This window comes from Tachypleus tridentatus, chromosome 10 (genome assembly GCF_004210375.1).
Source record: "Tachypleus tridentatus isolate NWPU-2018 chromosome 10, ASM421037v1, whole genome shotgun sequence".
In the NCBI taxonomy this organism is placed as follows: domain Eukaryota; kingdom Metazoa; phylum Arthropoda; class Merostomata; order Xiphosura; family Limulidae; genus Tachypleus; species Tachypleus tridentatus.
Window position 1 is genome coordinate 133160599 of NC_134834.1, and position 28000 is coordinate 133188598.

Genomic DNA, 28000 nt, shown 5'->3' on the forward strand with positions numbered 1-28000 from the left:
CCTGATTTTTCTTGATTTCCTGAAATACGAGAAGTCATAAACACCAAAATGCATTTGTACAGATACATAGTTCGACTACTGTCTACGCACAACGGTTTTAGTGGCTTAATGCAAAGGGGTGTCAAGGAGATGCCGTCAAACCTTATTAGTGTGGTGAGTGTTAGCATAATAATCCTAAAGTAATGGGCAAGTGCATAATAATTATCATAAGCAAAAAACATCAATTCCATTTTAAACTTATTGCGTCTCTAAATTAAGCAATTTCCTGTTATATCGTCAAATAGAATGGACATTAGAAGTAATGTATCGAAATCCGCTTCCTAGTGGTGCGAGTCCGCAGACATACATGTGTGTAAATATAGTTATATTTACGTTTTACTGTTTATAGGTTAGGTTTCATTTAACATTAATTTAGAAGTTTTATTAATTTACTTTTGTGTAAAACTGTATTTTAGAAGTACTGTTGAATGTTTTATTGAATTCCTGAGTTGGACAATTCTTACAGAAACTTTTCTTGCTTAATTAACGTTTCGTTTGATAATACAAAATGTTCATGTGAACCAGCCAGTGTATATTTCATATGGAATAATTAGTTTAAAATATCCCAGCCATATATATCATTATAAATCGTAATTTATAATATATATTACAATATTAGACTATGTATTGTTTGTTTGAAGTTAAGCAGAAAGCTATTCAATGGGTCATCTGTGCTCTGCCAGCCAGGTGCACCAAAACCTGGTTTTTTAGCGTTATAAGTACGCAGACGCACTACTGGGGGGGGCTTATATATTGTTATAATTAATTATATATTATTGTTAGTAAAGTCCCCCTCCCAACGCCATACGGGTGTGTATGCGAACTTGCAACACAGAAATTGGATTTTCATAAAATGGAATCTGATATAACCAGACAATATTTCTATTACAGAAACTTTTTAAAAGTGAGAATAATCGTGTAAACAGCCATTCTTGGTCTTACATAAAAGACTGTTTTGAATTTGTTGGATATGAAAGTGCAAGTGGATCCCACTCTCAAAAGGTTTTGTTGCAGTGTAAGTTGGGTTTGCTCAAAAATAATTTTTATGATGCCAATAAAAAATCCCTTTTTAATGTAAAGAAACACACTATTTTTAAATATTCCCATAAATTCAAAACATTTTCAGTCGTGCATCAAGAGAAGAATGGAGATAAACAGGTCAATCAAATGGTCAGCAACAAAAGCAGCAAAGACGGGAAATTGTGCTTCGAGTAAGAAAAAAATGCAAAAAATGAAGCAGAATAACCAACTTAAAAACCTTCATTGCTGCTGTGGCAGGAGGGTTAATCAATGGGAAATAAACGCATTGATAACTGATTTGTTCCTTAAAGAAATACTTCCAAATTTGTTGAATATCAGGCTCTGAAATATCTTGTTCGGATATTATTGCCAAATAAAAGTTTTCTGTATAAAAGCTCCAACATACGAATTAACGACAAATTCACCCACAAAAAAGTAAGAATAAAGATTACTGAAAGAGAAGCTTGGCACAGTAGTGTCTGGCCTTTTGAATAATTGACACTAGCTAGAGATGTACTGTATAAAAAATTAAATTGTTCTTATTATGGCATGCCTGTACGGCAGTACTACAATAAGATAGCACTACTAAGCCATTCGACACATCATATACACACGCCTCTCTTTATATTTTACTATTTGTTCTTTGCAAGATCTCTTCAACCAAACTAAAAGTTGAGCCTATAAGCTGGTGATTCTAAAGAAGAGCATAGTACACTTGAGTCAAGTGAAGAATAACGAGATAAACTACAACACTGATATCATTAGTAGAGACAGAGTCCAGTGAGGATTGTTTTCTCCCTAACCGTCATCAGATTTGTGTAACATGCACATAATATAATAGCAGCTAATGATGTAGAGAACTCTTTAAGCGATGGTACATTCAAGAACGTTTCCCGTTCAGCATTTGTAAAGGCACATTTACCATGGAACAAACAGAACTGCAACACTATAGCAGCTGACCTTATACTTTGTTCGTTTCTTTGTTTTGAATTTTGTCCAAAGTTACACGAAGGCTATATGCTCTAGCCGTCCATAATTTAGCAATGTAAGACAAGAGGGAAAGCAGCTAGTAATCTCTACCCATCGCTAATTCTTGGGCTACTCTTTTACCGAAGAATAGTAGGGTTGACCATTATATTATAACGTCCCCACGACTGAAAGGGCGAGCACGTTTGGTGTGACGGGGATTCGAGCCCACGACTCTATGATTACGAATTTAGCGCCCTAACCACCTAGCTATGTTAGGCCCTAACTTGTACAACAAGAACTGGGCAAACGCTTTGTTGTTCCATACGCTACAGGGTGAAATTCTATATGCAATGCGTTTGTTAATATGGACAGCCTAATAATGAAGAGAGAAAGTTCAGTAAATAAAGCAGGATATCGCTTGTTTCAATTGTTCCCATATCAAATCCATCAAATAATATGTAATCATCGTGCAACCTGTTGCACGCGCGCTCAATTTATTTCAGAAGGAAACTATTTACCAAGAAATTTGCGTTTGTTATTCTTACATTACCCATTTACAATAAACAAATTATGACTAAAAATACCAGTCTCAACGTAGCAGTAACGATAGCGCCGCTATACAAATATGTAGCGACAACAGTAGCATTGGTGTATTTTTTTTCCTAGCTATAGCAGCTTTATTGACGAATAGCGCACATAGATTTGCAAATATTTAATTAGATATACTGCTGCCAGGTTGATTTTTAGCTTTGGTCTAATAGACTAAGTATATAAATTACTCCGATCAGAAGTTAATATTAGTTAATAGCTAGAAAAAATTGGCAATGTTGTTGTGTCAGACACAACCTAATTATTGTCCAAACTATAAAGCTCGAAAATAACATCCAAGTAAAAATAAATCATTGCACATCATTTAGTGAAACTCATCTTTACTTTGTAGATATTTAAAGACACTGAATAAACACACAATAATTAAATTCGTACCACTACCAGCCCTTGATCACCTAACCATATGCTCCTTATGGTTTCAATGTTTCTGAAAATGATTTTTAAGAGGTTTTTTTTGTTTAAAATCTAGATTTTAATTGCTTTAATTAGCTGTGCATCAGGCTACAAAATCCTTGTTACACTTAATATGAAAGTTCAGCGGTTTCTGATGCAACATAGAAAAATTGTTCAGATATAAAAAGAGCTGGGAGTTACAACCACTTTCTGTTTCACCAGGCAGAAAAAATCCAGGAGACGTTCCTTGGGATTATTTGTTTGTGCTAAATTTCGAGCAAAGCGAGATATCTGCACTAGCTATCCCTAATATAGCAGTGTAAGACTAGAGGGAAGGCAGCTAGTCAGCATCACCCATCACCAACTCTTGGGCTACTCTTTTACCAACAAATAGTGGGATTGACCGTCACATTATAACGCCCCACGGTTGAAAGGGCGAGCATGTTTGGTACGACCACGGTTCGAACCCGCGACCCTCGGATTACCAGTCGAACGCCTTAATCCACCTGGCCATCCAGGGCCAGCTACACAAGAACTATCTACGCTAGCCGTCCATAATTTAGCAGTATAAGACTAGAGAGAAGGTAACTAGTCATCACCACTCACCGCCTGCTCTTGGCTACTCTTTTATCAACGAATAGCGAGATTGACCGTAACATTATAACGCACCCACGGCTGAAAGGGCGATCATGTTTGGTGTGACAGGGATTCGAACTCCCGATCCTCGGATTACGAGTCGAGTGCCTTAACCATCTGAAAGAAAGAGTGTTTCTTGTGATGGAGAGGAGATTTGAATCTGCGACCTTCAGATTGCCTTGTACTGTACCTCAAGACACGACAAATTGTGCCATGTTTGATTCAAAGACAAAAACAGCATTAAAGCAACTTGCATACATTTATAAGATCTACAAGTGCAATCTTCCCAGGCAAAAAAAAAATCTAAGGAAAGTACCTTGGATAATGTGGAATATATTAAGTGCAGTCCATCTGAGCAGAAAACATCCAGTGGAAGCACTAAAATAAGATAAATTATGGTTTATTATGATTGTAAAAGAAAGAAATATCAGCAAGAATGGCCCACCAAGCCAAAAAACATTTGGATAAACTCCTTGTGATAAGTGGTAGTATGACAGTTGTGATCAATCCGGACAGAAAATATCCAGTTGAAATGAATGTAATAGGTGAAATATCGTGGAAGATAGAGGAATGTCACAGAACAGTTAGACAGGAACAAGAACAACAAAAGTGCGCAGAACAAGCCAAACATCATAACAGGGAATGAACTAAACAAATCTGAACGGGAATACAGATGAGAAGAGGTAGATAAAGAAACTGAAAAAAGGCAAAACAACCTTTCTGAGCAGCCAAGGACCTGAGAAACAATGGTAGAGGATGGTCTTAATTTTGGAATAATAATGAACACAAACGAGGATGGGAGAGGAATTAGGTCTTAAGAATAAAACGGAACAGATAACAAATTGCACTATGTTTAAAGGAGAACTGGACAGGACATGAAGAATAACACTGAGATCCCAATTTGACAGAACAAAGAAATGTAGCAGATGAATTAGCTGAAAAGGAATGGAAAAGGAGATAAATAACTGGAGAAGAGAAGTATTTCCGAAAATACGAGAATGGAAAGTATTTAACAGAGCAGCCATATAAAGATCAACAGGTGAAACAGACAAATCCTGAAGAAACAACCTGATGAAAAACTGGCACAGATATGGAACAGAAGGACAATATGATCAGAAACCAAGGTAAATAGGCTGAAGTCAGACAAGGAGAAAAGGTAAATGATGCAGGCAAGAAAAGATGCTACCAAAAGGGTGAGTCCCTGAGTTGAGGCATGGGATTGGACAAAAGTCACATGAAAAGATAAAGTGTGGTAATATTGGGATGAAAAATATGATATCATGATTGTCAGAGGAGCAGTCAGAACAGCTGCTTCAGCAAGAGCAAAGGAAACCACGTCTTAGCTGGCCAATATGGAGCAACCAGAAGAATGCAACAAGAAGTTAAATGGATAAGGAAAAAGACCGAAATTAGAAGTCTAATCAGAAAGTAGGCATACAAGTGAAGAGTTCTATAATCTTGACCGGCAGTACCCACTCTTAGAGCTGAGAAACTGGAGACTAAAAAGGAAGTGAGTGGAAAAAATATATATTTACGTGATGTTTTCTTTCGAGAACACACCCGCAGAAACATGAGGTTGAAAATACCACTCTGAGGAGAACCTGGTTGGGATATGATAAGAGATCAGCCATAAGAATCATAACTCTGAGAACATAACCCACACTAACCGTCATGCCATGGTAGCTGGCCTACTACAGGAAATCCACAGTCTGAAAAGACAGACCTGGACTTGGTTCCCCCCTGCTTGGTGATAAAGCTAATGACAGTGGACATGTCAGAATGAACCATAATTTCTCTCCTCCTGCAGGAATCGTAAAAAATGATATAAAACTCAATAAACTGTCAAAGGTTCCAGGATGTTGATATGGATTGTAGCCTCCTCGACTGATCATCAACCCAAAATCTCTGGGGAATCAATAAAAACCCCAAGCCACCAAGAAGGCATCTGTGAACAGATTAGATGTGGGGCAGGAATGAGAGCCCCCTTCATGGTCATGTCTCTGTTGAGCCATAAAGCCAGGTCGGTCCTAATCCTAATTGGAAGGGAAATAGGATGGTCCAACGGATCTTGAGAGAGGTTCCACTGGTCGAAAAGAATCCAATAAAGAAATGCATGTGCAACCGACTCAAGGAAGTGAGAGCTTTTAAGAATACCCACGTTGCCAAAAAAAGATAGTTATGGCTATTGTGACTGCACGCCTCTTATCTTGGAACCAAGTGAAGAAAGGTGGGCTCGACTGAAACAAAAAGTGAAGAGAACCTCAAAATGAATAATATACTTCGAGAGTTTAGTAAAGTACTTATCCAACTTTATTAGAAATCCATCCAAATAGCTTCTCGAAGAAGGAAGCAAGTGCGGGTGACTGATGGGCATGGGTAGATGTGAACAGAAGCCAGAAATCCATGGAATGGTGAGTTTGAAGACCGAATGAGTTAACATGATCTGTAAAATAGCACACTACTTCATCAAACACATACAAAACTGTAGAAAGATATAATGGTAGTGTCCACCACTGGAAGACAAAGCCTACGTTAACAAATCGAAGAAAAAAGATGTAACACTTTGGGAAAAAAACTACGTGAGAGATGAGATTTCGTGGCAAAGTGAGATATTTCAAGATAAAGATACGGCCAGAACAGATCGATTATGGAACTCCAAACTTCTATATTTTTGGAGACAAAACAAAGACAGGAACAAAATCCCAGTTAAGTAGGCATCACCCATTTTCGATTGCTCCTTTGTGTAGTAGGACTAAAACAGACTCAGCAAGACGAATGAGGAGAAAGAAAGGAGACCTGAGACATAGATGGAGGGGAAGCGAATAGAAGGCAGAAATCCATAAACAAAATCTATATAAACCATAGGTCGGTTGTGAAGAGTGACCAGAAAGAAACATAAAAAAACTGAAAGAAAGTACTCATTACTAACGAACTAACAAAACTTTGTAGATTCTACAAAATACAAAAAAATAACAAACCTAAAAGAAATATAAAATTCGATCTAAAACATAAAATAAGTAAAATATTCATTAAAGAAACTCAGAAGAGAAACGACTCTTAAATAGGGTGAGAAATAAGCATCGGAAAACTTACCACAGATCTCCTAGGAAAAAGAACCATGCCTAACACAGATGATTACAAGGAGACATGGTATCACTGGAAAAGGGCCATAGAAAAACATTTCCACACAGTAGCTTTATCCCTTTGTATTTTTGTATAGAGATGAGAAGTAAGGCTTAGTACAAAGTTTTATATTTTTCTACAATATTTAAAAAACACTAAAGAGTGAAAGAAGCACCACAACTTTATCACACTATGACACCCTCATTGCTACTGTTCTCCAGCATAGCATTTGTTTTAAAAGTTAGCAGAGTGTTAAAGAGTCTGAAATGTTAATCTGTACCCCGGAGACTTAGACCAGCGTTTCCCAAACTTTTCCGGCTAGGGACAGGTTTATTTTTGCAATTTATTCATGAGGTCCAGCCTCCTCAAATATCTAATTAGATAATCCATTAAGACATAGCTAAGTCTTAACATCAAGTTGGAAGTAATAGTTCTATCAATACACCATCAGTTTAAAGGTGTTTTATATTACTATGGCTTGTAGTCAGCAGCGGGACATGTTTCTTTATTTTGTTTTGTTTTTGAATTTCGCACAAAGCTACTCGAGGGCTATCTGTGCTAGCCGTCTCTAATTTAGCAGTGTAAGACTAGAGGGAAGACAGCTAGTCATCACCACCCACCGCCAACTCTTGGGCTACTTTTTTACCAACGAATAGTGGGATTGACCGTCAAATTATAACGCCCTCCCCCCCCCCGGCTGAAAGGGCGAGCATGTTTGGTGCGACGGGGATGCGAACCCGCGACCCTCAGATTACGAGTTGCACGCCTTAACGCGCTTGGCTATGCCGGTCCTAGGGGGACGTGTCTGGCTAACATGTGATTATAAATTTACGGCATTTCAAAATAATTTCAAGGTTATCAACACTGTAAAACTTAATCTTTAAGCTCTCTAAATTGCCCTAAGTGAGAACACCTTCATTACTGAGGGACTGAAGGTATAAAGTCAACCATCAACTTTTGAATTCTATAGTTGCGTTTCTGTTATATTAGTTTAGTTTAAATACTGAGATATCCAAGTTAGATGAAATGAAAATTTAAATTAGAATGTATTTGAATTTATTAATTTTAAAATATATTTTTATTAACAGATTTAATTACATTTTTCTTTAATATACAATAAGGGCTTAAAGAAAGTTTAAAAATGGTTGTTGGTAGTGAAAGGTCTAAAGTTTTTTTTTTGTTTTTTTTGTAGTTTTCTACAGACCGGCATTATTTTTTTTTCGTGGACCAGTTCTGGGTCTTGGACCACACTTTGGGAAACGTTGAATTACACTACTTTGTAGTCTCCCGCTGGTACAGCGGTAAGACTACGGAATTACAACACTAAAATCAGGGGTTCGATTTCGTTCGGTGAACTCAGCAGATAGCCTGATGTGGCTTTGTTATAAGAAAAGCAAGCGCGCGCACACACACACACACACACACACACACACACACACACACACACACACTAACTATTCTGTATCCTTGCTATATGCAAAATGTTCAAAAGTATTGTAAGATAGTTTTATTATTAGAATAATAACAAATGTCTCGGTCTTAGTGTTTAATTAAATTTAATAAAATATAGTAGAATAACTACAATTTTCAGACAATATTCTTTCAAGTTTGTTTTACTATTTTATAAGCTATCAGCAGACTAGTTCTTCAGTTAAAACTCAAAAAACTGAAAACAAGTGAAAGTATGTTTTATGTTAGGCAGATGTTCATATCTCATTATTTGATAATTTGTATGTGAAGACCTACAAATAGAGCATTATTACTACCGTTGCTACCTATGGTTTCACACTTTAATAACGTGACAAGACCTCTCGATTTCAGCATATCTGTCCTGTTTGCTGCTTGTTTCGCATTCCCCAGTTACTTTAAAGGAAGCAAAAATGTCACTCTTTGGGAGATTATGAACTTGCATGTCATCCATTATCAAAATTAATACTGGTAACTACTACCCGATTACAACTACACATAAGAATTTGTTCTGTCCTCGTATATCCTTCATTTTCATATATTAATAGTGAAATACGTAGATAGTTATTTACATAACTGAGGATGTAATAATATCAAATTAACTTGTTCATCTAATCTACAGAAGCTAGTGTGTGTCACGCTACACTTGATTTTTTGAAATAGAAAGAGTCGTAAAAGTCAAAATGCATTTATTCAGGTATAATAGTTATGTTACTCTCTATCCATTGCGATTTTAGTAAGGGGAATGAAAAAGGGTCATGAGGAGAGTGCCTAAACCTTTTACGTGTGGTGAGCGTTGGCGTAACAAGCCTAAAGTAAAGACGTAGCGTGGGATAATCTAATCTAGGCTCAAGTGCTTAAAATTTGTCATGACAGCAAAAATATCGATTCCACTTTAAACTTAAATCGTTTCTGACTTAATCTATTTTGTATTAGCAATAAAAATAAACCTGTTTAATCAATGGAAACTAAATTAAGAAATCAACAAATATTTTCCAGTTTTGTTGTCTACACATTTTATTTTATACTTTGTGTACACAGAATAACAAAATTAGGTTATGCTTTGTTGCTAAGCGACATGACATGTCATTCTTGAAACGTAGCGTTATCAAAACGCACTAGCTTTACTTCGTAATTGAAGTTGTAGATGTTTTCCGTTTCATGCACCGCGCTCAAAAAATACTTTTGAATATAATGTTAAAGCAGATTTCAAAAATATAAATAAAAAATTTGGAAAAATTGAAAGAAATATTTTTATTTTATTTACATGAAATAAAGGAAGAAGCTTTAGCATTACATATATACCTATGCATTTAAAAGAATTGCAAAACATCAAGGACAGTACAAAGTATCTAGTGACAATTTAACGAATTCAATGTGAAGATTTAAATTATATTCTCAAATATTCGCTAGAAAAGATCATCATTTCCATGCCTATGATTGTTTGTTTTGAATTTTCGCACAAAGCTACTCTTGGGCTACTCTTTTACTAACGCCCTTACGACTGGGAGGGCGAGCATGTTTAGCGCGACTAGGATGCGAACCCGCGACCCTCAGATTACGAGCGCATGCCTTAACGCGTTCGGCCATGCCTATGATACCAAACGAACTCGGAGAGATGCAAACCAATCACATTACAATTTGTTCCAAAATGTTGCTTGTTACGTCTTTTAATCACATTCAAAGTACTTTCAATTTGCTAAAGATTTCGGAAATATAAATTAAAATTCTAAGAGATTATTTTGAAAGGGGAAAGTGGGAAATATTCCTATTTTTTAAATAATTATTTTGCTTAAACATATTTTTTAATCAAATAAACATGCACTTATTTACTAATGACTCTAAATGACCTAACCTAGCAAAATAAGAAAATATATATAAATATTTCTTATCATTTCTCTAAAACTTAATTTATAATTCTGAAATCAGCATTAAAAATTGCATTCAATTTTGGTTTTTTTCTGTTTGAATGACGTACACGAAACAGAAAAGTTCCGAAGTTGGTAATCTAATTCATTTATACCTATGATAACATTTAATGTTATCTTTCAAAATTTGTATTTTTCCACATCGCACAAAACTACACGATGGCTATGTGCGCTAGCCGTCCCTAATTTAACAGTATAAGACTAGAGGGAAGGCACTTAGTCATCACCACCCACTGCCAACTTGTGGGCTTCTCTTTTACCAATGAATAGTGAGATTGACCGAAAACTTGTAACGCCCGACAGCTGAAAGGGCGAGCATATTGGGTATGACGGGGATTCGAACCCGCGACCCGGAGGTTACGAATCAAACTCCTTAATCCACCTCGCCATGTCGGGCCTCAACATTTACGTACATACTGGAGGGATTTACAGATTTTTATAAAAGTTACGAAAAAATTACCTTTACACTCCAGATAAATATAAAATAATATATTTATATTTAAACCAACAATTCGCTTTTGTTAAGCTAACTCATTTTTGCTAATAATTAAGTATTATATGAATACGCCATGAATACATTTAATGTTGTCTTTCAAAATTTGTAGTACATACTAGATGGATTTTCAGATTTTATAAAAGTCACGAAAAAAATTACCTTCACCCTCCAGTAAATTGTCTGTTTTTGAATTTTGCGCAAAACTACACGATGGTTATCTGCGCTAGCCGTCTTTAATTTAGCAGTGTAAGATTAGAGAGAAAGCTTGTTTGTTTGTTTTTGAATTTCGCGCAAAGCTACTCGAGGGCTATCTCTGCTCGCCGTTACTAATTTAGCAGTGTAAGACAAGAAGGAAGGTTGTTTTTTAACCAACGAATAGTGAGATTGATTGACACATTATAACGCTCCCATGGCTGAAAGGGCGAGCATGTGTAGTGTCGAGCGCCTTAACCACTTAGCCATGCTGGTCGGTCTCCAGATAACTATAAATGAGTATATTTCAATTTGAACTAACGTTAAGCCTTTACAGTGGTTTTAGAGTTAATATAAGTAACTGTTAAAAAGTTATGTAAATTCATGATTCATAAAAAGTTTTATATTAGAACATGAAAAATTGCATCCCTTACGTGTAATTGTAAAAAACGCCCATAAAATTGCAAAACACCAAATGTGAAACTGCAAATCTGCACGCATCTCCGCTTGTGCCAAACAAAAATTCATGCCTAAGTTGATGAACATCCATCAACAGGGGGAGAGGTAGTAGTAATAACCCATAAAAACCACAAAACACAAAATGGAGAATTGAACGTTTGTCTGTATTCCCTCTTCATATGCTTAATATGAACGTCTTTATATCAGTTTTGGTGAATATCCATCGATACCGTGCAAAATTGTTACCTGGAAATATAACAGGCAGTACTATTATATTTATATAGATTCTTTCTTAAATTCATGAACATGCTAATCCTGGTAGCAAAAATGCCCAAAAGAAAATGTACTTTTAAGTCAGATATGCAATCTAAATATCCTTTACTTACAGAAACAGTTACAGGAAGTAATGTTCAGTGTGAAAAGTGTGGATCAGAATAAAGTATCCCTCGTTATGCAGGGAATGTTAGAAAAACAACACAAATCTGCTTGTTACGTTGATTATTTCTAGTAAAACAGCTACAACTTATTTTAAAAGCTTGATGCTTAGCACAAAAAATTTAGAAGTAGCTTCTGATAAGGGTATGTGGTTTTATCAAACAGTCAACGACAACCAAAATTTCTGGTCAAATGACTGTGCATTAAAAATTGTGTAGGCATACTTTGAACCAAAATTTAGGTGTGCTAGAACTTAATTTTTTTTTTTTATTAATGTACGCTTCTATTTACTACAGTAACTTTTCCAAAGACACTTCTGAGTTTTTAAATAAAATATCTGATGAAATAATTTTTCATTACTTTATTGCTTTTCCATGTCTTGCTGTATTTTCCATTGTGTGCTCATTTTCAGTGAAAGTGGCTTTAATAAAAAAAAAGTGTCTATGTGTATGCAGAACTTTGTAACTACTGTCATAATCTAGAAGCTTTTCCTGATGTCTCTCTGAACTGTCTTCTACGTTAAGTCTTTGTGCAACTTTATTGTCTTTCACTATTTATATGGCATTGAAAGATGTGCAATTTTATAAAACTTACAAAAAATAATAACAGAGGTAGTAATGAAAATCACACTTGTATTTATGACTTTTCCCTCTACTTTGCTAAACAACACATATCAATAGAGACTAACTTGTTGGAGCTTAATATTATGGAAAGTTGCATGCATAAATTCATCATAGTTTTGTCATAAAGAACTATGCATAAGATTAGAGCTAGATGATTATTAGAATTTATTAATTAATTAATTAGTTCTCTAGCTCATTAGTCAAATACATTCAGTTAACCAGTTATTATTGTTTGTGGCTTTTAAAACGTGTGTATTTTTTGTGCTAAATTCATTTATTTTCTTATAACACTAATGGATGACTGCATTTTTTGTGAGCTTTATTATTATTGTTGTTTATGATGGGTTTTTTTAGATGCTTTAGGTATATTTTCATTCACCTGGTTTCTTAAACATTTGGTAATGTAGCATGTTTTGTAGTGAAATAGCTACCTAGTAACTTTGATATTAACCTTCATTGTCAGTTAAAACTACTTGAAAATGTGTGTATATGTAGTCTTTGACATAGATGCTCAGATTTTAGTTACTGACACAACATACTTGACATCACATATTTACTTTCTAAAGATATAGAATGGAAATTGTACATAGTAGTGGTTGTAATTATTCAGTCATCTTCCAGATAAATTACTTATTGAAATTCTATAAAAAAAATAATTGTAGAAAACTGTTACAAAAAACATTGCAACTAATGCAATCACATTGTATATGGATTTTAATACATTAATAATGCTCTGTAAAGTAGAAAGGTTTGTCTAGAGAAAAAAATGAAAGTGTTCTGCAAAAGATTAAAATTCTAGAGTCATTAATCTTGGTTTGTTTCCTTAACAAAGAAAGCTTTGAAATGTTGTGTAACATAAATTAATTTTCGTGTTTCAGTCATGAATCAAGAATAATTTCATCTATTAAATAAATGTGTTGGGCTGTTCAATAACACACTTATGCTCTGTTTGACAGTTGTAGGTGTTATGCATCCTTACAATATTAAACGGAAATACTTCTTTTTCACTTTGAACTTAAAATAAAAAGCTAAAGATGAAGAGTTAACTGTGAATGAGATTGTGTTGCAACAGTTTTGTATAATGAAAAAACAAAAGCAGCCTAATGAATCAAAGAAAGATTCTTTTTGGTTTGTAGTAGAAGAGAGCCAGTTAGTTCCCACTGAGGTGAGCCATGAAAATGTTAAAGTACACTATCAAGCTCTTATATGAAATACTAACCATCAGGAATAGCTATTTTCTACTGAAATTTTATAATATTCTTAGTTACTTTGTGTCTGATGAAAAAGGATGGTTCTAAAGTTAATATTGAGAAGCCATCTTTTTTGCTACAACTAACTGAATGACTTTCAGCTACACACTTTCAAAAAACAAATCTCCCAAGTTATTTCCTACTGCAACATCAACATGAAAGAGCACTCTTCATTCAAACTATTATTAGATAGAGAGATATGATAATTTACTTTTCTGGTCGCTAGAATGATATCTTAATTTAAAATAACGTTTACAAGCTCAAATACTCTTGTTCAATAAGTTAAATCTGTGTTGGTGACATGAATTTTTTTTTTTTTACTTTCTTTTAGGAGTGAACTTTCTTTCTAATAAATGTTTTTGTAACGGCAAATTCAAAGAACATTTTTTTTACTTTATTTATCTAAAACATTTCACAACAGGCTTGAATATGTATCGGGATTAATTTTTTACTTGAAGTTTCTTTTTCTGTGTAAGTATAAGTACAATTAAAATTAGTTTTTTTAGAATTCAGATATTAATTAGGTATTCTGTCTAGCAGTACCAGTCCCTAACGCTGTCCAAACAAAGGTTATTATATAGTGATCAGTCATTAGGGTCAGATTTGAATAGCCTGAACAATGAAAGAATATTAGCATCACCAAAATCAAAATATTGCAATAAGAAAAAATTCCTCCAACAAGGTATGTAGTCAATAATAATCTTGAGAAGTTACTGTGTTAAGTATATTTTGTTTTAACCAATAATATCCTCAGTTATCTTTTTTCTTCATGGTTGATTTTTTTATAATGGTTATGCCTTTTTATGAATTTTTTCTGATAGCTTTTTAGTCATCAAATTATTAGGTATCTTGTAAATGTTATAAAGTTGTACTCAATTTCATGCATTTCTTTTATAGTACTCATGAGTCAGAAAGCAAAGAATAATTTACTTATGTTTATATAAAATCAAAAAACATATTCTGATACAAAATTTAACTCCTTTCAAATAACAGCTTTTCTCAACTTGTACTACCCTCTTTTATCTTGATGCTTCCACCTAACCTTACGTGTTTTCGCATTAGTCAACTGCATGATAGCATGCAAATGAGCATGTGACAACCCTCAACCAATATGAGTGCGACATAACTCCTAGTACAGTTGACTTCCCCTATGCAGCTTAGCTTGGCTTCACTTCTTGATTGGCACTTAAGATATGTTTTTCACTTGTACTTTACCTCAGGGTATTTTCATTAACGTGCATGTTTTTGTTTTCATAAAACCTTTTTAATTTTGCTTCTTTATGTATGTTACATTTCAGTTCAACAAGTTTAGTTTGAGCACATTAAAATTATATGTCTTTAATTTTCATACTTGCTTCTTTGAAGCATCCTTTGTGTATTTTAATACTTACTTTCACTTACAGTTACCATTAATTTTGACTTTCATATTATAACTACTACTGCTACTACTGTTAACACTGCAGTCAATCTTACTTTGTCCACAGTCATTACAAGACCATAATTATTGACAGACAATGTCACAGCCTTGGTTTGCCAGGAGTTGGCTACCTTGCAGGCTTCTGATTTGCCAAAGGATTATCCTGTCATACCTGAAGACGTACAAGAGAACAGTGATTTTGACAGCCTGTTTCCTTATCTTATGTTTAGCTCCAGTGGATGCACCTACACCTCCTCTCTTTTCCTGGATTTGATCAATCCAGTATGTTATGTTTTGTATTTCACTCCCATTTCCTTCAATTCTACCACTTCCCTTTTAAATGATATACCTTCAGGCCAATATTTTGTTCTCCTTCACCCTCACTGGTTATTGGGTTCATGCCAATAAGCTTGTGGACCAAGCTTAAGTTTTGGAGTCAGTACGCATTGACCCCCATGTAATATGGAAGCTTTGGCCTACCATAGGTTTGGATTTTATTTTCTTCTCTATTCCCAGCAGTTATATTCTCTTCTCTTCTGGAGGTTTTGGATCTTTATGCTTCAGTCATATTTTCCCAACCTCAATTTTTCTCTTTCCACCTCTCTTTATCCTCCATCCTTCATTCACTTTCCTTGATTCACCTACTGTCTGAGGCTCTTCATCATTATCCTACGGGGTTTTTGGTGAAGACTTTTCCTGATTTTTGTGCTCTGACATTACCATCTACCCAACATTTTCTTTGTTTTGTCCATTAAGTTTGTTTCTACCAGTTCTTGGCTCTTTGTTTTTGGCTGGCTTTGGATTCTTACATTTTTTGTCAGGTGGCCAAGGCCTTTGCCTGTCTACTGTAATTTAGGGACTTTCATTTCCACTATTATATGGACGATTAGCTGCTTCTAAATCCTTCGCATGCTACCTTTTACTTTCACACTCACTTTCTTTTTTGAAAAGCTGCATGAGTAAGTTGATTTGTTTTTCATGCCTTTGTAGACTTACAAGTCACTCCATGCTGTGTTGTTTTTTTTTTGTTGACACCACGTTGGTCAGTGCAGTCATGGTTTCTACTTCTGTAGTTGCTCCTACTGACACTTCCTCTTCCTCTACCCTTCCAGTGCTCCATTTTCACAAGCTGTTTTTGTTTAATCCTTTGCCAGAATCAGCTTTGAAAAGGATAACAACTCTTATGTCCATTGTATGATTAGAAGATGATGGTATTAATTTAACTATTTCATTTGTGTGACATACTTTTTATTTTCTCTTGTTATATTTCTTATATTCAAGTATTTTACTTGTGTGTTACTTTATTAAAGAACTCTCCCACAATAAAAATATCACCTGACTAGACAAAGGAAACAGTTGCATTCATCAACAGTGCTGACTATGTGAAGAAAATACTTGATATTATTAATGGTCACAGTATGTTCAAACTTATAAACAAAGTAGTATTATACTACACTTTACAACTTGAAAGAAAATCTTTGAGACTTTTAGCAACCTAAGCAAGAGTAGTAGTATTTTTGATTGTGTAATAACAATTTATATCCTACACGATCACAAACCAGAATATTATGACCTGATGAAAATATACAAACCAGACATTTCCATCTCCAACCTACACTTTCCATCTTAGGCACTTACAGTTATAGCTTAGATAACTTCCTTATACTCAACTTAAAACCTTTTACTTGGACCAAACTAAACACATCTGACTATGTCCAATTTTCCCAAGAAATTAATCAACTTTTCCCCCACTTAAAAATCCTGTGATGGCTAGTTTTAATATTGCTTCCATTTTTACTAACATTCTCCTACACAAAACCATTAATCCTTTTGCTAAAAGCATTATTGTTATGGACTTTCCAATTCTGATTTCACACCTATGCTTGAACTCTCAACTAGTCATTTCTTTAACAATACTCTATACAAGCAGAAGCAGATGGATGGCTTTGCTATTGCCCCCCCCCCTCTCTTCAAGTCCTATGCTTGTCAAGATTTTCATCTGTTACTATGAATAGAATTGGATTAACAACTGTCCTTTAAGCTTCATGCCTGTTGTCTGCAAAAGGTATGTTGAATATACTTTCCTTATTTTCCACCATACTGATTCTATCTAATGCTTTCTTGACCATCTTAGCTCACAACCTCTCTATACACTTCACCCATGAATATTAAATGAGTAACTAGTTCTTTTTTAGACATTCTGGTTAGCAACCCCAGACTAAGGCATGGGCTTACTGGGCTGAAGCCCAGGGCCTCACACTAATTAGGGGGCCTCAAGCTATGATTATCAGTATATTGCACATAGATATTCTGTCTCGAGGGGACTCTTATAAGTTAAAGCCTAAGGCCAATGAAACCCTTAATCCGGCCTTGCTGGTTAGTCATGATACTAACAGCTTTATAACTTCTGTTTCTTGTAAAAATACATTTACTGACCTTTTCACTCAGTTTGACAGTTTTATAGTCTTTTCTTTTGAATGCAATCTCATTCTCTGCCTATTAAATAGTCTACAACCTTACATCTTGTCTAGCCCTTCACAAGAAAAGTTCCTCCATACAAAACACTATATTTCAAAATGGCTATCCTAAACATTTCTTGGAGAAAATAACATAATCATTATTGTTGTAGTCACTACTGTTCATTAAAAAAAAAAAAAAAAAATTACTTGTACTTATGGTCATTTTACTATTTTTACTCACTTTTTTTTTTTTTTTCTTATCTACAGATTTTTGAATAAGAAGTAAAAGGTAATGTTTATCATAATCACAGTTTGGTACAATATTTTATAATAGTCCTAAATTGTTAACAAGTATAATTAATTGTAATCATGCTTCACCAGCTTAACTAGGCCTTCATACCATAAGTCTGTTACAACAACTGGCCTATATAAGTAATGTTCTGACCATTGCTTTATTTGTTGTGTGTCATTCGGGGTATTGAGTGAAAAACAACATCAGCAATGGATGTAGTGTGGTTTAAACACTATTATGCATTCTTATACTTGAAAACACCAAAGAAACAGAATGAAAAATGCAGTATTTTAAAGTGTAATAGTCTTATGACAAGTATAATTATTTGTAATCATGCTTTTCTGTCTTCTAAGAGGCATTTACACCATAAAACTGGTATAAAAAATGAATGTTATACCAATGCTCATGTTATGGTGACCTATAGTTTAAGAAGTACTTTATAAAGTGATCTCTGATTATCATACATATTTTGTCTTTAAATTATTAGTAACTGGCTCAACCATTTATAGAAATAGATTGTACTTAAGCAAAGATGATAACTTTTTGTGATAAAAATTTATTGTGGTTCATATTTACAATGTTCTGTAAATGTTTAGAGTTATATAATAACTATTCGGACATAGGTGCATAGTGCTTATCTAAGAAGATGGTTCCTTCTTATGCAATTGTGTAAGTGCTGTTTAGAAAGTTTCTTGAGATATAATTACATATATGCCTATCTCAGAAATGTTTCCTTTATTCATTGTTAGGTACATACTGTTCATGGATGTAGTTGCTTGAAATATAATTACATAAATTATCATCTCAGAAATGATTACTTTGTACATTGTTAGGTAAGTACAATTTAAGAGGGTGCAACTTGAAATGGAGAACACTGAAAAGTTAAGCTGTTATAAATTTCTGAAAGTTTTTGATATTAATATTATAATTTGTAGTAATTTTGGTTAAATAACACAACAATAACTAGATGTTGTAAGATTGGTAAATAAAAGTATGATGGTCAAACTTTTAACTTAAGGGTTTAGTGGTATAAATTTTACTACAATGTTAAAATAGGTTATGTACTTGTAATGGTACTTTGGGCTTAGGTATATTTTAACCTTCTGTTGAATCGTAAAACAGAATAAATACGTTATTTTATTAAACAAATACGACATAAAAACTATTTTATTGTCTTTTGGTGTTTCAAGAATTGTTTACTTAAAATTAGAAATATTAGATTCAAAAAGATTAAAAATCAAACTAAAAACATTTTATTATTAACATTACATATGTTGTTAGTTCTAATAAATTATTAACTTTTAGATAATTAAAGATAAGCTTTATTAATTTTGTGTGAAGACAAAGTGATGATAAAAAATATAATTGGTTTTTAAATATTAGGCTTAACAGTAACAGTGTTAACAGTAGGCTACTGGTGTTTAGTATTGATTACACTATGTAACAAAATTTTTACTTTTTCTTGTTCCTGGCAGAAAGTGTTATATCCCAATTGCTTATGCCTAAAGTAAATGGAAAAGACCTATTTTACTCTTCAAACTTTGCTTTTGTGACCTGGATAATGAAATTTTCAAATTTATCCATTTTCCAGAACATTCCAGGTAGATTCAGTGCTGAGTAGCTGATAGAGAATTTTCTTAAACTTATAAGAACTTACAAGAATTTTCTAGAACTATCCAAAGTAATAAATATACAGGGGCTAATCACTCACCACTTCAGTTTAGTTCTAGCTGCCTAAGTGAACACATCTGATTTCATCAGAGATGGCATCAAGAAGCTGTAAGGATTCTCCAGATGCGTTCTGCTATATACGTGGCCAATTTATCAAGACAAGAGCAAAAATGTATTCTGTGACAGCATCTGCTAAATTGTGTGAAGCCTACAAGGCATATTTCAGCATGCCAGTTGGGGAACAAGACAAACTCTGGGCACCTCATTTTACCTACGAGCACTGCAAAAAAACTCTAGAAGGTAAGACTGACAATTTTTGCTTGCTTGAATAGAAAGATTTTATATTACAAATTTTAGACCTTTTATAATTTAAATATCTTTTAATTAATTTATTTTTTTGATTTCTAAAAGTATAGAAAAAATATCACATAAAATATTTTGCATGAACCTCTTGCACATTAGTTGTGGACGAAATAAATTTATTCTTCATAATAACATTTTTATCTTGTTCAATACCTTCAAGACTTCATCCCTAAGCTGTCTGAGGCAAAGATCAAAGCTGGTGTGGTGTTTTCGTTGGACTACAAATAAAGGTCCTGAAGTGCACAGTATTCCCCAAGAAGCTCTGTAGGAAGGAAAAAAAAATTTGGGACAGTTTTGTCACAGTGGTTTAGGGTTTCTTTGGCAATAACAAGGCCGAAAATTATGTGGAACTGGTTGAGGCTCTGGTGAAGAACTATGGCACAATGGGCTGTAGGATAGCCCATATCCTTGATGCTCATCTTGATAAATTCAAGGAGAACATGGGAGCATACTCAGAGGAAAAAGGCAAGCACTTCCACCAAGATATACTGGACTTTGAATGCCACTACCAAAGAGTGTATAATGAAAACATGATGGGAAACTATATTTGGGGGGCTGACTCATGAAAGTGATTTACGTTACAGTCAGTAGTCTCGAAAAACTACTCACTTCTAAACATTTTTGTATAGCTTTAGTATAAATACATGTAAATCTTGATTCATATGTTGTTTTATTCAGACCTTGTGTAAATGAAAATGTGCAAATTTGCCCGTTTTTACATAAAAAAATAGGTTAATTTCTAAATTTAATTATCCAGGTCACAAAAGCAAAGTTTGAAGGGAATAATGGCTATTTTTTGTACTTTTACAACATAAGCAATTAAGAAATAATGCATACTATCCAGGAACAAAATTTTTGTTACATAGTGTTTATTTATTTTCAGGCTACAAGTAGAATGGTTATGACAAGTGTAGGAGTTAAGCATTCACAGTTTTTTAAGTGTAATTGGTGAAATGAGTGAGTTTTATTTGGAAACTTGGGACTGGCATGTACTTTTAAGGAAGCTAGTAATGAAGATGTACAATTTTTTTTTTTGTACAGTTTGTAGGTTGGAAGAGAAGTTTGACTTTCAGAAAGTTAGAGTACTATTACACTAAAAAAAGTGGTGGATTTAGTTATAATGAGCCTATTCTGTTGAGCAACAAATTTTAGCCCTTGGCTTCTGCAGATGAGGAAGTACTGGAGGGAAGGAAATTAAAAGGGCTATAGAAGGATGTGGATGACAAATTTGAGGTTATAGTAATAGGTGATATTTGACAAGGCATGTGGATAGACTAGTTCATGGAATAGATAGGGAAAAAAGAATCGGGTTATGTTTCCAAAAAGCGCAGGTACAAGTACAATTTTTTTGTTGTACACATAGGGACTAATGATGGTATAGGAAAAGGTAGATCAGAGAAACTAATTAATAGTACAAATAATTGATAAAAGTATTTATAGAAAAAGAAATATTGCCTATAATTAACTGTGGGGATGAAGTTATAAGTAGGTCACAAGGGCTAAATGCTTGGTTTAGGTTAGTGTGTAAGGATTAGCAGATTGGCTGGTTAGATTTGTGAGATTGGTTCAGTGGAAGAAGGGAGCTTTTTGGAATGGATTGTTTATATCTAAATAGAGTAAGGGCTGACTTGTTTGCTAAGGATAGTAACTTGGCTGTAAGGGAAGTTTTGAACTAGGACTAAACAGTGGTGAGAGCCAGAAAAAAACTAAATGCAAAAACAAATAAGAGATAGAAAAATGTTTAGTACAGGAAAGTAGTATAGAAGTAGCTATAGAGTTAGGCTTAGTTGTTTATGTTTTAATGCTAAAAGTATAAGGAATAAATATAGATGACTTTAGAGCTTTGTAGAAGTGGAGGATTTTTTCATAATTAAAGGATGAAATCGTAAAGAGGGGAAGGAGTGACTTTGTATGTAGAATTTGAGATGTCCTGTCAAAGTTGAGAATATCAAAGATAACAGCATAAAGCTTGGATCCATTTGTATTTCTTTTAATGGATATAAAGGGAAAATTTTTTATTGGGAAGTTGTTACAGACTACTAAATTATACTAATGAAATTATTGAGAAACTTTACAATAAAATTAAGATTTCAGCTGTTAATGGAGTTGTAATTATGGGTGATTTTAATTTCAGCATGCAGACTTTGAAATGCTAGAGTCAAACTATGAGGAAAAAAAGTTTTTGGACTCTGTTCAGGATGGCTTTCTTCACTAATTAGTCTAAGAACCTTCAAGAAACAATGCCATTTTAAATTTTTTGTTAACTTCAAATATACAAATGAATGAGAGGGTTGGACTGGAAAAGATCTTGGTATAAGTGATCATTGCTTTATTATATTTGATGTCTTTCTGCATATGGAGATATGGAATAATGATATTTTGGTTTCAAATTTTGAAGGGATGTGAAAAGAATTCTGTTGCAAATTGGGCAGCTGAGTTATTGGGAGACACAGATCAGACCTGGAAAATGTGTAAAGAAAAATCTTAAATATTGAAGGTAAACATATTCCTTATAGAAAAAAAAGGGTAGCTGCAAGTAAAAATAACAAGTTGTCTCACAAAATGTTGAAGAGATAAGGTTAGAGAAAAGCATAAGAAATTTAAATTGGCTGGCAAGACAGGAGACTTAGAAGATCAAGAAAGTTGATGAAACAGGAAATTAGGACATCAAAAAGGATGAAAGAGGAAAGGTTGGCTGAAAGTGTAAAAATTAACAATAAGGATTTATTTAAATACATTAAGAGTAAACAAAATATTATGATGAGAGTAGAACCCTTGAGGGATCATAAACAAGGGCTAATATCTGATGATTATGAGCTGGTTGGGTTACTAAATTTTCCTTTTTCTTCAGTTTTTACTAACAAAGATTTAAACAGTATACCACATCTGGAATAGTTGATAAATGGAAACAAGATCAAGCAAAATCACTGCATTGACTCTAAGCTGGTTAAGAAAAATTGAGAAGTTTAAAAAATGATAAGGCTCCTGGGTCAGATAATATTTCTTCAAGGATTTTGAAGGAGATTAAAGATTAGATATGTGAGCCACTTGCTACTATTTTGTGTTAGTCCTTGAAAAGTGGGCAAGTACCAGAGGATTGGAAGTTAGATAATGAAACTCCTCTTTTTAAGGAAGGTAACAAAAGGTTTTGAAACATTTGTTAAAAGATGCTTTGCAAACTCATTTAGCAAAATTTAGAATGTTATTGGATAGTCAACATGATTTCACTGAGGGAAAATTTTGCTTTACAAATCTTTTGACATTTTTTGAAAAGGTTACTGCTTATGGAGATGAGGGTAAGAGTGTAGATTTGATATATCTGTATTTTCAGAAACCATTGTAAAAAAATATTATCTCTACAGATCTGGGTGATAAAATAGCAAATTAGATAGAGTAGCTGGACTGAAGGAAGCAGAGGGCTGTTATAAATGGGATTTAGTCAAACTGGATTGATGTCATAAGTGGGGTAGTACCTCAGGGCTCAGTCTTAGGACATTTGCTCTTTTTCTTTCGTCAAAGACATAAATGGAGGAATAATCAATAAATTACTTAAATTTGCATACTATATAAGGGTAATGGGTGTTGCTAGCTACAAACAGGATGCTGCTGATTTAGAAAAGGATTTAGATCATTTAGTGAGCTGTACAAATAAATGGTAGGTGGGTGTTGAACTATAATAAATGCAAGATAATGTATGTAGGTTACCAAAATTTGAATTGCAATAACCTTAACAGTATTATGAAGGATATTTATCTTGGTGTAATAGTTGATCAGTCTCTAAAGCCATCCAAGCAGTGTGCTGTTGCTAGTGGTAGGGCAAATAGGATTGTAGATCATATCTATAGAAATATTGAATACAAGTATAAAGATGTTATAATTTCACTGTACAAGTAGCTGGTTATACCAAATTTCAATTATTGTATTCAGTCTTGGATTCTTTACCTCAGGAAAGACATTGAATTGTTGGAAAGTGTTCAGTGAAGGGTTACTGGAATAGTGTGTGGGATGAAGGGGTTATCATATGAAGAGAGGTTTAAATCTCTCAAATTCTTTTCTCTTTGGAAAAGAAGAGCTAGAGAAAACTAACTGAAGTGTTTAAGATTGTAAAGGGAATCAAAAGTATTGATGTATCATCATATTTCATATTTAACAGTGAGAATAGTAGGACTAGGGGACACAAGTATAAATTTTAGGAGGGTAAAAGAGTAAGTTTTTTGGAATGGATTGCTTACAGATGTTTTAGAGGCAGTAAATTTAAGTGACTTTAAGGAAAAGCTTTAAGTATATAAATTATAAGAGGAAGCTTAAAGATTGTTTATTTAATTATTTTAATTTAGTTTAGAGGATGGAACAACCAAGATGTACTAATAGAACTCGTGTTATCTCAAGACATTACATTATGGATGCATTTCATTCAGGTATTACATAAGTACTTATCTCAAAGATTTTCATTGTACATTGTCAGGTGAGTGCTGTTAATGGATGCAGTTTCATGCAATGTATGTACAGTTACATAAGTGCAATTCATACATACAAGTTTTTGAGAAATACATTTACAAAATTGGGTATGTAAATATTTTAATGCATTATTTTTGCAACATGCATATCAGTGAATGATTAAAACTTAGTGTTTTTCAACATGTAGAAATTTGAATGCTAAAACACCTTGTTCTACGAACACAAAGTATGAAAATGTTTAGTACCATGTAAATATTGTAATACAAAGCATCATGTAACATAGAACTGTATATTTAAAATTTATCTGATTGTTGAAGAAGAAAACTGCAATTTGAATGAATATCTTCTTTCATACAAAGAACACAAAATGGATGTTGCTTTCAACTAGTAGCAATGTAGCATTGTATGTTAATTTATAAAAATAGTTGTTGATATTTGTACTGTTTAAATTGTGTTGTTGATTATCTGAACAACCCTTGTTAAAGATTGCAAGGGAAGATAATTTTATGGAATATTATTTAATCAATTTGAGCAACTAATTTTGATAAATTTCTTTCACTTTGTATTAATTTACTGTGAATTTGTAACTCAGGCACTTGGAAAATGCTCAATCCCTGTTGACAAAAATTAACTCTTTAAAGTTAGACAATACTTAACTTATTTTGAAAGAAATGTGAAACTATTGCTTGAAGATTTAACGTAAACAAACTTATTTGATCAAGGATAAGTTATTTATTTCAGATCAAGACTATAAATATTTTCATAGTATTGGAAGACGTTACAAATGAGTGAAGAAAAAAAAATTAGTAGCCCCACAGAGGGTAGGATTTGAACCAAATAGGTCTTTGTGTATGATAAACTATTAAAGTTACTTTGATTGGATCATATTTTGTTATATGCCATAATTTAATTTACTAATATTTTTTTCTCTTTTATCACCTTCATGTCTCTCACCTTTTAAATATCTTTTGAATAATTTAACTTTATTTTGTTATTTATTTGTGTTAATTATTCACACATCCTATGCCATGACTTGTTTGTTTAATAATGTTGATTTTTTTTATTTTCATTAAACTGAAAATGAGTAATAGTTACATAGTTATCATAAATTAATTTGAATATCTGTGAACTATGGCCAACTTATTTTTCATGATTTACATGAACTCTGAAAAACTAAATTATTAAGGACCAAAAAAATTTGTTTGACAGAACAACTCCTCCAATTAAGCTCTCAAACACTTAGTTGTGTTTCATTTTAATGTGTCCAAAGATCCACATTACTACATTGAAAAATCCTAATAAAGTCTAGACTACTAAACTGTAGATAGTATAAATAAAATGCAACATTTTGCTTTAATTATGCTTACATTATGTAGTGTGTGTGTATGTGAAAAAAGAATAAAATGGAGAGTGTTAGTGCTAAATATGGTATGTGTTTTCTTGATGTTAGATTTTACTGATTGTTTTTGTGTTTAGCAAGTTTAGTGGCGTTCACTTTGAAACCTGCTCAGGTTTTCATGAAAATAATTATTGATCTTTCAGATATTTTTTCAATATCTGGAATAAATTAAATGTTTTATTACCTATGATTATACAAACTGACATATAATTATTTCTTTTTAATTTCGTTTTGTGACAGTGGTTAGTCTGTCATAGACTAACTTCTTTAGTATTTATTGGAACCTATTATTTTGAGAAGTTTATAGACACAGTTCTTGCCTTCCATTTTTGTGAAATTTTAAGAAGCATGCATGGTTTTAAGTAATAACTGAAATATGAAAGAGCAGTGGCAGTACAGTTTGCATTAGTTATTCTGATGCACTGTCTGAAATTCACATTCAACATACTTTTTTTAAAGTAGTATTTATAATTTTTGTTCAGTAATGAAACAACTGAGGACATATCAGTGGCTGCATTTGATTACCTTGGATTTGATTTTGGCTTTCTAATCTACTTTTTATATTAATTTCTGTCTACTTGAAATATCATCAGGCATTTTATAGGCTAGAGGTAATATTTTGTGTAAAGGTTTTATAAAAAAGATCCAAAGTACAGAAATAAACGTTCAGTTACTAGCCACAGTAGTAAGTTTGTTTTTCTCTGTATAAATAAAAAAATAGTTTAAACATTGTGTGTGAATTATCCAGCAAAATCATAAGAGAATTCATAATATGAATATGTGTGAGTGAAAAGACTGTAAATGAGAATAAGAACTGGTTAGTAGCTGATCAAGACAATTCTGATCATAAAATTGAGCAAAGAAAGTTTTTTCTGAATATTCCAGAAAAGTTTAGAAGGTCAATTTATTCAGGAACAGTTTGAATTTCATTTGTTTTTTGAGTGATGGTAATTGCATAATTTGAATTTTCATTCGTGTTAAGATTCCATTATAGGCCAGTGTCTGAGGGAGATTCTGTAGTAAACTCATGTGGACATAAGCTAAAATTGAGGGTAGCCATTTTGGTCCTCAGCAACAAATGAGAAAACTGCAATTTTATGAATGCCCTGTGCCAAGTCGTCTTAGTACCTTCCTGCTTACTATACAGTAATGAAATGTCAATCAAGTTATGGCAGCGTGTTATTAGAGGAAAGGTGTGATGATGAAAAAAAAGTAATTATTTGCATTTTTCATGTCATACATTGGTTATAATCAGAATATATGGTAGTTTATTAAGTCTTGCTTCTAATATTTTTGAGAACTAATGATGTATCCATATAACTAAAAATTTTAATGGTTAGATTTCAGTATATGCTATATCCGGTGGCATGCTCAATTGTTTCAAACTATTTGTTACTTTAAGCAGACAGGACAATGAGAAATTTTCATTCTGTGATTAATTTATTCAGATTGTGTCTCTTGTTAAAGGACTTTATGAGCTGACAGGGATGAAAACTTTGATCAAAACAACTATATCTGATGGTGCTCATATGTTAAAAACATGAGTAAGCCATCAGAGATTGCATGTGATTTATATATATATATATATGTATATTTACAGCAGTTCTCTTGCAGGAATGCTTGTTGTTAAATGCACTCTTAGTCTGTCAAATGCCACTGGAAATGGTACGTGTTTGTAATAGATAACCATCCACTTGCAGAAGAGCAGCTCAGGAAATACTGGAACATCTCAAAGCAGAATGGAAAGTAATTTACCAGAACATGCTAGCAGTCAGTAGCCAGCTCCAAGAAATCGGTACTTATAAATTTCAGGTTCATCTTGAGTATGAAAAAGCAGCAGTTGAAGCTACTAAGAAGAAACTACAGGACATGTTGAATTCAATGAAACTTCATATACCTCCCCATTTTCTGAGCACAAACTACATAATATTTTGATGTGTTAAATGATGAATGGAAATTAGTAAAGACCTTAACATAAGATCTGCAGTTTCAAAATTGTACAAGGTCTTTTATGGTAAAAGGTTCACCAGACCGTTTGTCTTACTGATACCATTAAGAAAATGTGATACCTCCAGGTACCACACGATAACTTACATTATTCTCACATTATATATATTTATAAGTTGTGACTACATCAAAAACTTAAACCCTCTAAATGTTTAATTTTCAAAAATCCTTATATAAAAGTTGATACAAAATGATGAAAATATTTATTATGTATGCAAAATAACTATTTGTAATATGACACATTATACTGTACTTAACCCAATAAAACTTGACAGCTTATTGATTCTTCCCACAG

General features: G+C 33.2%; 1 long non-coding RNA gene across 10 annotated transcripts; it reads left to right on the forward strand.

Annotated features, from left to right (window-relative positions):
• The first annotated feature begins 1 nt into the window (after position 1).
• LOC143230353 (uncharacterized) lies at positions 2–27999 on the forward strand. 10 transcript variants are annotated; one of them, XR_013016402.1, is made up of 5 exons: positions 2–153; positions 14180–14321; positions 19527–19778; positions 20002–26910; positions 27399–27999. It is a non-coding gene; the product is annotated as an uncharacterized LOC143230353 (long non-coding RNA). The 10 variants fall into 10 exon arrangements; XR_013016404.1 differs by lacking the exon at positions 2–153 and adding an exon at positions 11040–11595 and having other exon boundaries at positions 14177–14321; XR_013016403.1 differs by lacking the exon at positions 2–153 and adding an exon at positions 11040–11595.
• The last annotated feature ends 1 nt before the right edge of the window (position 28000 follows it).